We start from the raw sequence: 13,289 nt of genomic DNA, 5'->3' as shown, positions 1-13,289 counted from the left end.
ACTTCAGGCTATTGTCAAAATTGCTGCAGTGACATTTGCTCTTGGAATTCCTGCCCTTGTTGTTTGAACTATACTACCTCGAATCTCGTTTTAATTGTTGGGTGAGAAGATATTTAATATAATGCAGTCCAATGATGTTCAAATAAATACACCTTAATCAACAGCCTGATGGACCATGATTAAAACTCATTCAGACGTGATTTTTCTAATAAATAAACAAACAAACAAACATTGATAATCAACTACCCCTAACCTAAAGTTTCACCCCAGTACGATCACCTATAATAACAGTATATTTATTCAGAGTGTATTTGTACACTCTTTATGAAAATTATATACCAAAAGGTCTGCTAAAAAAACTGGACTATCAGTCAGACGATGGAAGGCATTTAGACAATTGGGTACAACAGGTTTTTCATCCAAGTTTTGGTCATGTTAATTATTTACAGACCGTAGAAATTCATGTACTACATATAACACAATATGCTTTGTAGGGTTTATCAGATATTGCTGATAAATGTAAATCTTGGACTTTGGTTTCAAAGGCAATGCAAATGTTTCCATTTGTAAAGTCTGGGGACATTGATTCCAGTTGATGTTCTTACATTTATGCTTCATTTATTGTTGCTATTACCATTTGCATGAGGGTGATGCTCAGTCTGACAGTATTGTTTTTTTAGTCACCGTGGCTTCAGTCTCTTCCTAGTGGAGGTCAGTGTGAAGTGTAAACAGGACTGCAGTAGATGGGATGCCCCCTTTCGGGCTCTTCCTGGTCTTGTTGGTTGTGGTTGGCCTTCATCGTGAGTAGATTCTCTGTCCTGGGTTTTGGGTTGACGTCAGTAATGAGATTACACCCCAGTGTGTCTGCTCCTGTAAAGACCGCCACTGTCCTTGTGCAACCCGTCACTAGCAGGTGCCACCTCATATCCCATCACTGTGACTGAGCCATAGTATGACCCACTTTCCAGGAATCATAAACTCCTCTGTTCTTGTCTTACTACAACACTGGTTGGCTATACGCTTTCTTATGGCGCCCTTGATTGTGGAAGTTAATGATTTACGTGGGGGATGTTATGCCTCCGTCGGTTAAACAAGCAATGCACTAATGCTACTCTAAAGTGCAGTATTGGCTGAGTGGTTGCTCTCAATACTTGCTTTCCATTTTATGAAGTGTTCCACATCTTAGAATTGACACTTGGAATTGCTGTTTTACCATTTGTGGTAAAAGAAATGTACCTATCTTCTATTTACACAATGTTTGTCACAAGTTTAGACAGCGGGCAACTTTGGCTATCTCTCTAAAATACCTTTTTGTGAATATATTTATAAATCTAGATGGGATGTTTAACCAAAGAAGGGATGTTTCCTTCAGTGTTAAAACTAGTCAAAGGACAATATTTGATAATTTTATCAATATATTATTGGCATTGGCCGTTAAAGAAACTATGACATCAAAAAAGACAATCTTAGTTTTTAATTGAATATTAAAGTGTTTATTATAAATAATTTATGAGTGTAACGATTGTAGTTGATCCGTGATCCGTAAGGACCAGGCCCCGTTGTTTAGCATGCATGTGATTCGCAGGTTAGTTATTAAGTTTAACCATAGTTCAAGTTCACCATTTGCATGTGTTTCTAACACCTGTTTCACACATACTCCGCTTGCAGTGCGTGTGCGGTGTGCATTTTTTTTCGTACCCATGTTAACAGGTTAGATCGTTCACGATGCACGCGGGTGTCGTAATTTCACCATAAATGCATTTAATTGAATACTAGGCTACTATTCCTATTTTTACCTTAAGACGGGTTTTAAGCAAGGAAAAATACAATTTACCCCAACAAGGACATAATGAACGACACTCGTCTACACAGGCAGGAGCCATCTTTGGAAAACAGTCTCGACAAGTTGAACCACGAACGCAGTGCTAAGTGAGCTGAACTGTATGAACGGCGTTCATGTTTTGACTGGTCGAGATTGTTTTCTAAGATGGCTCCTGCCTGTTTACGCGAAGTGGACTGTCTTTATAAAATAAACTGTCTGTACACTTACAAAGTTCTCAATGCTTTGGTTTGCATGTAGGGACCCACATTATGTTACCGTGTAGCTATTTTGAGCCTTGTTAGTAGTACTAGTGATTTTTATTTTGTATTACTCTATGCCCTATGTACTAGCATTATACACTAAACAGTTTTTAGAGATTAAACTCTTTACATTCGATCATCATGAAAACAAATCTCAGTGAACGGTCGACTAGGTACCAATGTGTTTCACACGTTTATTTTTTTGCGTTTTTGGGAGGAGTAAAATTTGCAAATGTGGTTCCAACAACCAGATGCATTCACTTGTCCAGTTTCGTCTGGAATGCGGCCCACCTTCTGATGTGGTTTGAGCGATCGGATTCAAATCTGTCTCGAATGCTTTTCAGAGGGCATTTACACCTGGTCTTTTCACGATTGGATAGCTATCCGATTCCGATCACAGAAAACGCATGAAGTGACCAGGTGTAAACACTAAACAGCCCCTTAGTGTAGTAGTATGTCTATGTGAACTCTACTGCACATTGAACTTCCTAAAATTAGGCCCTTTCTTTTTATGAACTGTGGCAGTCCATTCAACAGAACTATTGTGATGTGGATCAACATTTAGGTATGTGTGTGTGTGTGTGTAACCAGTTCATAGTCCACCTCTGGCTGGAATGTGTAAATTCATTTGCAGAAACAGAAGCTGGTCTACATGTTCTGGAGTGAGCATGCGCTGCTGTATGTCTCCGGCAGCGTCTGCGTCTTTAATGTTAATCTCTGGGTGATGGCGTACCATGTGATTTCTTACATTTGTGGTGTTTCCAAAATACTTAACTTTTGCTTTGCAAAGCCTGCATATAGCATGATTCTTTCCTATCAAGTTCCGTCTTTCCCTCGAGGTTAGAAAAGCCAAAATGTGCCCAAACTCTCGCCTTCAATGAGGATGGAGCAGGTTGAATAATTCTTTCTGTGAGGTTTGCCAGTGTTTGCGCCGACTTGCTTCTGCTGCACTTCTTATTTTGGTTATGACATGAGTTAGTGGGAATTCAACGCAGCGCCATCTATGGGAATGGCGAGCTAAATTCATTTCAGGACAGTAGTATACACGGCATTTACGGCAAAAAAGAATTGATTTTGAATCGGTAAAGCATGAATTGCGTTACAACAAATGTGAGATCTTTTTTTTTTTTTTTACACACCCCTACTCGGCACACATGCATAATTTGGATTAAAAATAAATCATTTAAGTAAATCCTGAACTGTTACAGAATTTATAATGAGTGGTTCCCTATATTACAGGACGTTTGCAGATCAAGAAGTTTCATGAACACAAACATCTGAAGTGCTTGCCCTGAAAGCTGTCTCAGACACACGCGAATTGAATTGAATTCTCTTTCACGTCTTGCGCTTGAACAGACAAATTCACACAAAATTGTGCAAAACGTCCTTCTTGGTAAGTTTCCTGGAGTCATATCTTAATGAACGTAAAAACAAAGAAAACACATGTACAGTAGGGTAGGCTATAATGGATCCGTGCATTCGGTCTTAAAAGGACATCAGTCTAATAAACCTGCTGCTGTGTTTTTGACTGTTAATCAAACTACAAAAGTAATCACTCACTGGTACACTTTAAAAATTTATATATTTTCATAATGATTTATAATGACAAAATGTTTTATTTTGTTATATCAACTTAGATAATTTATGAGATAACTTAATATTTTGAGTTTCTGATGATTAAATCAATCTCCTTTATTGTATCAACTAAATTTTTTCATTTCAATCAACTTTCAATCAAATTTGTAAGGCAACTAGGTTACTTATTTTTTTAAGTTAAACCAACAATATTTTTTACAGTGTATTAACTGAACTACTTTTGTAAATGTATAAAGATTCATCTATATTTAATTTATACAGTGATCAATATGCAGTATTATTTCTTATTTGATTACTTTATTCAAATTATGTACCTAAAAACTACTGTTAAACCTACACTGCCGTTCAAAAGTTTGGGATCAGTAAGATGTTTTTAAAGTAATTCTCATATGCTCACCAAGGCTGCATTTATTTGATTAAAAATACAAAACAATTGTAAAATATTATTAAAATTTAAAATATTTGTTTTCTATTTGAATATATTTTAAAATGTAGGCTAATTTGTTCCTGTGATGAAAAGCTGAATTTTCAGCATCATTACTCCAGTCTTTAGTGATTGTTCAGAAATCGCATAATGATGTAATAGAGACAAGTTACTTTCAAAAGGTGATTTACTCTGTTTTGTTTGAATTTTGATTGCAATATTTTAATCTTTTTCAGTATTTGTCAGTTAACCTTTTTACAGATTTGTCAATGGATATTTGATCAATTTAATGTTACACTTTATTATTAGTAAACATTGATACAGTGTTATTATTACACAAATTACTGTGTAATGAACTTCAAATTACCAAAGGGGTTATGTTTGGGTTTCTGTTATTACCACATTTAAATAAATTGTTACCAATTGTGGTGGTGTTAATGATTTCATTAAACATTTAGAATATTTTGATTCTTTGGTTTCAGAATAAGTAACATGATTCAAAATTTCGCCACTTTTTCAAACATTTTTGTGTGTGAGTTCCCTACGGGATCTCCACCTCATTATCACTGACAGACATATTGACTGCGCCTCACATTCTGCTATTGACCGGATCTGTTAGTTCACAGTCCATCTTGTCTCACTGGGGCAATTTTCCAAGAGAGGACGAGCTCTGACTGGAGAAATTCCTCTTCAGTGTTGCACAAGAAATGCTAATGAACCTGAATTAGTGCGCATGAATCCATTTTGTTGTAAGAGCCTGACAGGAAGTCAAGCTTGGCTAGCCTAATAACTGAGTTTATGATAGCGCTCAGTCTCTTGCCAAAGCAAAAAGCAGAGCACATATTAATCATTGCAGTGTCTTTCTCCTTTGCTTGATTTCTCAAACGCAGCTTGCCAAGGTCAGTGGTGACCGAGAGAGCAGTATGCAGGTGTTTATGCCTGACTTCCTCTTCGACAGCAGACTGAAAGCTAATTAAAGGAGAAGATTAAGCAGAATGAACACCGACTATAGTATTTACCCTCCTTGGCAGGTTTTGGTGTGAGCTGTCAATGTGGTTGCAGTTGTTAGATGTACTGGCTTGCACTGCTCCCTCTCGCACAATGTTGGTAGCTTGCAATTTGATATAGGCCTGTTGTATTTGCCAGTGTTAACTGTAAGGCATGTATGCTTGCACATAAATCATTGTTTATTTGGGCCAAATTTGGAATGGCATAGTTTTGAAATGTTTCCACCAAATACACAACAAAGAATGCTTTACATTTGCAGATTTTGGCATACTTTTATCCAAAGTTGAGATGCACAATATTAAAATTCTGTCTGATATCTGGCAGATAGTAATATTCAGTACTTTATTAATTTGTAAAATGTAAACACTTTATTTATTTTATTATTAAACAATTATTTATTTAGATAATAGGTATTTATTTGTTTAATAATGAAATAAATAAAATGTTTACAATTAACCAATTAATTTAGGCATCTTGACGGTATGAAAATTTAAATTTTGAGTTTTAAAAAAATATTTTGGCAACCTATTGTTTAGCCATCATTGGAGATTCTTTTAATTATTAAACTGTTTTTTTTTCTTTAATTTGCCAATATTGTATGTTTTTTATTGTGCGTACTTGTTTCGTTTTACATTAGGATTTCCTTCATCTGTTGCTCTCTTAAATGTAATCTTTAAATGAAATTTTTAGCAATTCTTACAAAGAATATGTTTTTCGTACTGCACATTTATAATGTCTTCATTAAATGTGTTTGTGTTTTTATTTTGGGGTAATTTTGTTGCAAAAACTTATTTTTGCATAAGGCATAAGCATAAGGAAGGTTGATTTCAAACATTGAACTGAATAAAAAAAAGACTAATTTATTTTAAGCAGCATCACAAATAAATACAATATCTACAATAAATGTATAAAGATACAAATGAAATAAACGGCACTTTAGGTTTTTCAGGTATGTTTAACAGCAGGATTTAGGTAAGAAATACCACAGAAATTGACATTGAAATTTAAATGAGCAAGACTCAAAATAACACATGCAAATGATAAACTTTAGTGATGGTGGATCACTGGCCCAATTGACTTTATGCACAGCTGCACTTCCTGAACTTAACCCAGCTCCTTGTTTCCTGTACGCCATTATTGGCCAAACTTGATTAATTCAGGTCTGTCTGATTATTGTTGCCGTGACTACTGAGGTCAGTCTCACCTGAATTAATCAAGTTTGGCCAATAATGGCAGACAGGAAACAAGAAGCTGGCTTAAGTTCAGGAAGTAGTGCATCTGTGCATAAAGTCAATTGGGCAAGTGAAAATTTTGTCCTGTAATTCAACGCGAGTGGAAATCCTAAGGCCCGTACACACCGGGACTAATATCAGTGCGCGTTATTCGTCAGCGTTTTTCAACACGTTTTTTGTGTTCACACCCAATTCGATTTTTGCTGATGATGAGCCAAGTGAACATGCAAATTCATTCCCTGACATTAGATGGTGCCATTTTACTCTGCAATGCCACTCCATAATAGTTATCTTTTATCAAGATCCCTGTCGCGTTTGTCATATAGTTCTTTATGTTCTAGCACCAACGAGAACAGCAGCTCTACGTTCATCTTGCCTTGCATCTTCCTCGTCTTATTTCTACCTGGCTGTGTAGACGGCAACGCTACTTGGCGTATATCTTCTTCGCCATTGCATATGTGTGCTCGGCAAGACCGTTTTGTGTTTCAGCACCCCCAAGTTGTGTTTTACTGTAACTTCAGAAGCTCCAAACACGTGAGCAAAAGCACCAATCTCATTGGTCAGATAGTTTTTGACGCAGCGTGTCAAACTAAAAAAACGTACCTGAGGCGTTTTTTAAAAAAAGTTACGCTTTTACGCGTGCCGTTTTTACGCGTCGGTGTGCACACTCACATTGGCACCCTTTGTTTAGTCACGAGGCGTTAAACGTCGGCGAATAACGCGCACGAAATTTGTCCCGGTGTGAACAGGCCTTTATATCGCAGCTCACTTTGAGCTGATGTGAAGCCATTTGCGCATTTTGGGAGAGAGAGAACGCATTACCGCTGAATCACTTAAACTGTTCGTAAAAATGACATATCTGTTTTTCTCTGATAATCTCTTTGGATTCATTTACTTATTCGACCTACATGCAATAGTGCATACATGTTTGAAGGAGTGTCCCGCTTTCTAATTGCAAAAACATGTGGCCTTGTTATTGGAATACCTATCAAAAAGACATCCAATTTTTCAGTATCTGCGTTTGCTGGGAATTGAACCTGTGACATTAGCGATGCCAGCTATGCACTAGCTGTTGAGCTACACGAACACAGTTTGTACACAGACAGCCCTTTGCCGTGGTGTTCACCTTACTGTCCTAATGAAGCTGTAAGGCAGGTTATGCCTTTCTATTGTATTAAAAGTATGACGGGTTGGTAAACCCAACTCTACCTGACTGACTTACTAGCTGGCTCTTGCCTCAAACATCATAGTTGTTTGTAGTCAAGCGTAGGTGTGTCGGCAGAGGTTTTAAACAGTCGATACTCTCCTCATGAGCCTGCATTTCTAAAAGAGGGATCTTTGACATGTCACCTGGGCAAATCTTGGAGGAATCGTCTTGTTTGTTGGGGCGTACTCATGTCCTTATTCACAAAGCTGCTTCCCCTTATTCCAACTGGTGGGAGATGCCTTTGATTAGCCTACTTTCACATCAAGCAGCAAATAACCTAAACTGCAGTGGCTGGAGAGACTGTTTGAAACTGCTAGTCTGAGAGAAGGTGAAAAAAGCTGTGCGCCCTGCCGTGTAAGCTCAGATCGAGCTGTGTAAGCTTGGGTTTTGGCCGTGCTCTCTGTTTACAGGCACTCTTTGCAGCTTTGCAACTCTTTAAGTCTGCACCTGCTGAGATTTTCTCTCTGCCTCATTTTCATGACATTCCTGGTTGCCGTTCTGACACGCACACAGTTTAAAAGGCCTTGCCAAGCATGTTTTTTTTGTTGGTTTTTTTATGTTGAATATCATTATCATCCCTTTTTGTGTATGTTCTATAGTGTTTCCTAATTTAGACCCTCATAAAGTTATACATTAAACCGCTACTCAACACAGCAAGATCAGCAATTATATCCTATTTAGGCAGACTAGTAAACTATGGTTAATTTTATTGTTTACTCTCACAGATGTTCCCTGATGGTGAACTCAACTGCACACAGTGTTTAAATCTTTTTCATCCTATTCTATATCGTATCAGCTCAGCCAGCATCGTTCATCAGTACTGTTCAAAAGTTTGGGTTTGGTAAGATTTAAAAAAAAAAGAAGTCTCTTTTAAAATAAATCTGCATTTATTTGATCAAAAATACAGCAAAAACAATAATATGAAATCAAATTATGATTTAAAATAAATACTTTCTATTTAAATATATTTTAATATGCAATGTATTCCTGTCTGGTTTTTATTTTAAAAGGACAAAAACACACTCAAACCCCAAAGCAAAAGGTACGAAATATTCATGGTCCACTTTCATATTCTTTCTGTGACGAAAAAAACCCCCCAGCTAAATCAATTTCACCCCCTTTAAATTCTGAGAAGACACAACCTCTTTAATTTGGCCAAACAGACAAGTCCAGCCCTGGGACGCGTCACTCTAAACAGGAGGAAATGAGCAAGCTGCAACTCCCATTACATTGCAAATGTCTGGTATGTCCAGAGCGAGTTATTTTGCTGCCCATGAACAGGCCAAATGGTCTTTTCACAGCAAAGGCCACCCTGAATCGTTGCATACCACTCTGACATGCACTCGGCGTGCTTTAGGTGCGGAGTCAGGACAGGGCTTGTGTCAGGAATGCCTTTCAAAACAAACGCTGTTCACTCCCGATCTTTACAGATGTATGGACAGCGATGAATACTTTGTGATCCACCACTCACAGTTTGGGAGATGAATATTTAGAGGATTGTACGTTGAAAAGTCTGTGTCCCTCAGGACTTGGTCACCTGACCCAAAGCGGTGGCTGGACTAAAATGAATTCCAGTCATTCCTGTTAATATCCTCCCCCAACACAAGGCATGTGTGGGTGATCTCCCCTCCCCCTTCCTTCCCCTCCTCCGCTTTCAGGCCTTCGGCCGCAAGCATGACACAGATTAGCCGCTCAGCTCTCCTGTAAAGCCGAGCCTATAGGCACGAGGCCTTGTGACGTACGTTAACGTTAGACGTGTGCTAGCGCTGCACGGTATATCAAAATAAGATAAATATGTCCAATTGTCAAATCGTAAATATATGTGCTACCAGTTTAGGAGTGAAGTGTGGTGTTTGCACACATGTAGGTCATGACAGTGTTCCAGAGTGTCAAAACGGCTTGGTTTATTTACTGTGAGTCAAACCGTTCGAGACATTGTGAGCTGCATGTGTGAATGAACATACAGAGCCTTTACTCTGAAAACGGCAGTGCATTTGTTTATTTCCTGGCAGCCCTTCAATTTTTGTATATAATTAAATATTGTAATTTTACTATAAAATACTTTATTTTACAGTAACCATTAAATTGATTTATTATTTTGTTTTATATATGATGACGTCAGTGCCGATGTGCTTGTAAACCGTATAGGCTTTTGTGCCACATTCTGCTCTATAACTTTGTGAAACATTAGTAAACCATAATAAATGGCATATTTTTATATAGAGCAGGTTGTCTGTTAAAACGAGCCAAAACTCAACATTAACATGATGCAAAGATCTTGAGAAAATCTTACACGGAGTGACATGACATGCTGCTTGGCAAACTGTACGCTCACACCGCCGCCGACTGGAGCTTCCAAAGCGGCTGGAAGTCATTCATTTTCAATGGAAGCTAGCTTTTCTCAGCTGTAAGGAGCGTCAAATCCATCGGCGTTGCGTTTTAGGTGTTTTGAGCGTTTTGAGCGTCAATCAGAAAGTTGAAAGTAGCTCAACTGGTAATAAGCTGTGACGCGGTTCAGCGGCAAGCAGCGGCAAAACGCCAGCAACCAAACAGAATACAGACGTCCTTCACGTTGGCTGATTCCGGAGAAATACACAATGTAAACTTTCGCTCCTATCAAAACATTAGTTCCGAGAAAAAGGAAGAGAAGCTAATAATCACCGTTGCTGTTCTTTTCCTACTGGTTTCGTATCATTTATGCCATGACGTTGTTTGCTTATAGGGACCGCATGAGCGCAACTTTTATTTGAAATATTTACGAACGCTCGTTTTAAAGCGGGAATGCAATTAATTTGCTCATGGTGACACCGATTTGACCACAAATAATAATAATAATAATAATAGCTAACTAGTTTTTCCCGACCAAATGTAACCAAAACGGTTATAAAAATGCTGTCATTATAAAAGGTTTCTTCAATGTATTGCTCGTTTTTTTCTGTTTATTACATTTTATGTTGTGACACTTCTATTCTCCCTGCAACGTCAGAGCGCTCAAAGCGTCTGCAAGCTTCCCCGTACTTTTTGACAAGCGTCCTCCTTGATAGGGCGGCCAGAGCTTCTTTGACGGTCAAGTCGGCGGCGGTGTGAATGTACAGTAAAGCTATAGGGCTTCTGGAATCCGATCCACAATGTCCTTCGATCTTGGGTTATGGTGGGTAGAGGGACGATGTGTCGATCAGACACTGTTTTACGGCTGGGGCATGCTTGGGTAGGACTGAAATTTCAGATTCCCAGGTCTTGATTTACCGACATAGACATTTTTCTCCTTTTTATTTTTTACACTCCCCATCAAAATCACCCCAGTCATTCTATGATTAATTATTTCCAAAAATAGCTATCCAAGTAATCTGGTGAAACTTCCTGCATCTTTTCATATTTTTTTTTTCCCTCCGATATTGTACACCCCAGTGTACGCTTATTTCAGATGTGCATTTTGTTGTTCTAGAAACTGTCACAAATTGTTTTGGAACATCAACCAGTGGTTTTTCTTTTCACGGTTTGATCGAGGGTGAACGGAACTAGGTGAACTATTTTCTAAATTTCTATAATAAATGGTGTTTTTTTTTTTTCTTCTCCAAGCTCTTTCACTCTCCCAGAGAGACAGTCTTCTGGGTTATTTTTTTGTATTATATCCCCATAGTGTTCTCGCACTCCCTCTCCGAATTTCACAATAGTACGGCATGGAAAGGATCCTCATTAGTCAAAGTGCCAACCCTCAAGTCTAAGGGATGAATGTTCGTCTTTTATTCCTGCTATTTCTGACATGTTGCAGATCCACTGTTCCTCTCAGCCCTTTTCTAAACATGCTTCGCGTTTCAGGAAAATTAAAGCCGCTCCATTCAAACTTGACCTCAAAATGATTCAATACAGTCATCTTGTCCTTTTGCTCAGGTTTCCCCTCACCGTATCAACTGTGATCAGTTTTCAGTATAAACTGTGGGATCAGTTTTTACATTTGAGCTTTGTGAAAGACTAAAGGGAGTATTTGATTGATTTTAGTAAATATGAGTTACATGCGTGCACCATTTTGTTTAGGCAAGACTTTTAAGCGACTCACTTAGTCTTGCTTAATGGATGTGATTCGCGTAATTGTCTCCCTTAACAGCTGAAGACACGAGTAATGAATGACACGGAGCCTCCGTCCCTGAGACACACTGCATTGTCTGTTTGGAAAGCCACTGACCCATTCATGCCAATGGTGGTGACTGTTACCATCAGTCCAATTGTGGCGGGAGGCCACATTTTTTCCCCCTTGGCTTTATTTCTGTCTTCTACATCTTCATTATTGTGTAACAACACCAGCTGGATTCTAGTTTAAAGTCCATGTAAGGATTTTGGTGGCTATCGCTGGATCAGTTATGGAAATAAATGTTGTAATCTTGTTGTCAGTGTTGGTTTAACTTTTAGGAGTGCTAAAATAAATAGGTTTGCATCAAATGATCTTAGGTGCAGCAGCTATTGTGGTTTTCTGCTGTTGGGAAATAAAGTTTGTGGCTATATTTGTCCTCAGTGCACACTGATTAAATCAAGAGCTGTATTGCATTATCCTGACTAATAGGTTTGTGATGTTTATCAGCTTGATAAGTCTGTGACTTAGTAATAAAATTAGTTTACTTGGGAATTTAGTACTCCCTCTCACAGAGTCATGATTCTAGTGTCATCACTGCCACTGAAACCCTTTAAAAAGTATGGCTGTGACTAGGCATGGTGTTATTACATAATCGCCTGATTGGGAGGATTTAAGAGAAATAATAGTGCATTTGATCACATTTTGCAAACCAAAAGATGAATTTTTTTCTGTCCAGTCATGCATGATCTCAGACAGTCTGAGCGGACATTCAACTCTTCTGACCCAATTATTTGAATGACGGTCAATCACCACGTTAAATCAAATGTCATAATCCTGAAAGCTCTTGCTGCAGTCAATCATTTAATCAGTTAAAGGAGACGTATGTAAGATTGTGGTGAAAACTGGTACTGCAATCACTTTCAAATTACTGTAGAGCCGTGAATCCACCCCGACTCGAGGTTGCCAGATATACGGCAGGATCCAACATTTCTTTTATCCGACATGTTTGTAGCTGCAGCTGTGATAACTAGAGCAGAGCAACCCGAATGCCGCAACAATACTGACTTTGTGATTGGTAGATTGGTGGAGGGTGGAGCATCAGACCAAAACACAACATGACAACATCAACATCAGTTGAGGGCTGCAAGTTCACTTTTTAAATGACAATATCCTGGCTGGACTACTGTTGTCAGTGATATAATAATTTGAAATGAACATGATTTATTAATGTCTAGTGACATATCAGGGCCATTTTATGATTATTCGAAATAAATTTCTTACATACAGCTCCTTTAATCAACTGTTCCTCGTCTAGCCTTCTCCTTTAATGTGCAAACTGAACACTGCATGTAACAAAAAATCGATAATGAAATACACAGTTTTCATTGCTAATTGATTAGCTGTTGGAGCCTTAGTTAATTGATGTTCATTTTTATTACTCACGCGACATTGACTTTATGATTTAAAAGGCTTTATTTTATTGCTACGATGCATACATTTTTATGCAACACCCTACAGTGACACCAATACACCTGGTTCAAGTTACTATTTTAGGTTTATGACTATGTACAGTACATGCATCTGGTAGTTACTCTGAGGAAGGTTGATGGTAATATTGAGCTTTCACGGTGTCCTATTATTAGCTTATTTTTTCCCACAGAACTTGAAGGA

The 13,289-nt window shown here is 38.1% G+C and overlaps 1 protein-coding gene across 5 annotated transcripts in view; it reads left to right on the top strand.

Annotated features, from left to right (window-relative positions):
- The window catches only part of cdc42bpb (CDC42 binding protein kinase beta (DMPK-like)), a 66,128-nt gene that overhangs the window by 905 nt on the left and 51,934 nt on the right, over positions 1-13,289 (top strand). The gene's annotated exons all lie outside the window — the stretch shown is intronic.

This window comes from Pimephales promelas, chromosome 13, assembly GCF_988280905.1.
Source record: "Pimephales promelas chromosome 13, fPimPro1.hap1.1, whole genome shotgun sequence".
Classification (NCBI taxonomy): Eukaryota; Metazoa; Chordata; class Actinopteri; order Cypriniformes; family Leuciscidae; genus Pimephales; species Pimephales promelas.
Note: the sequence above shows the minus strand (reverse complement) of the source record. Positions and strands in the feature narration are given on the sequence as shown.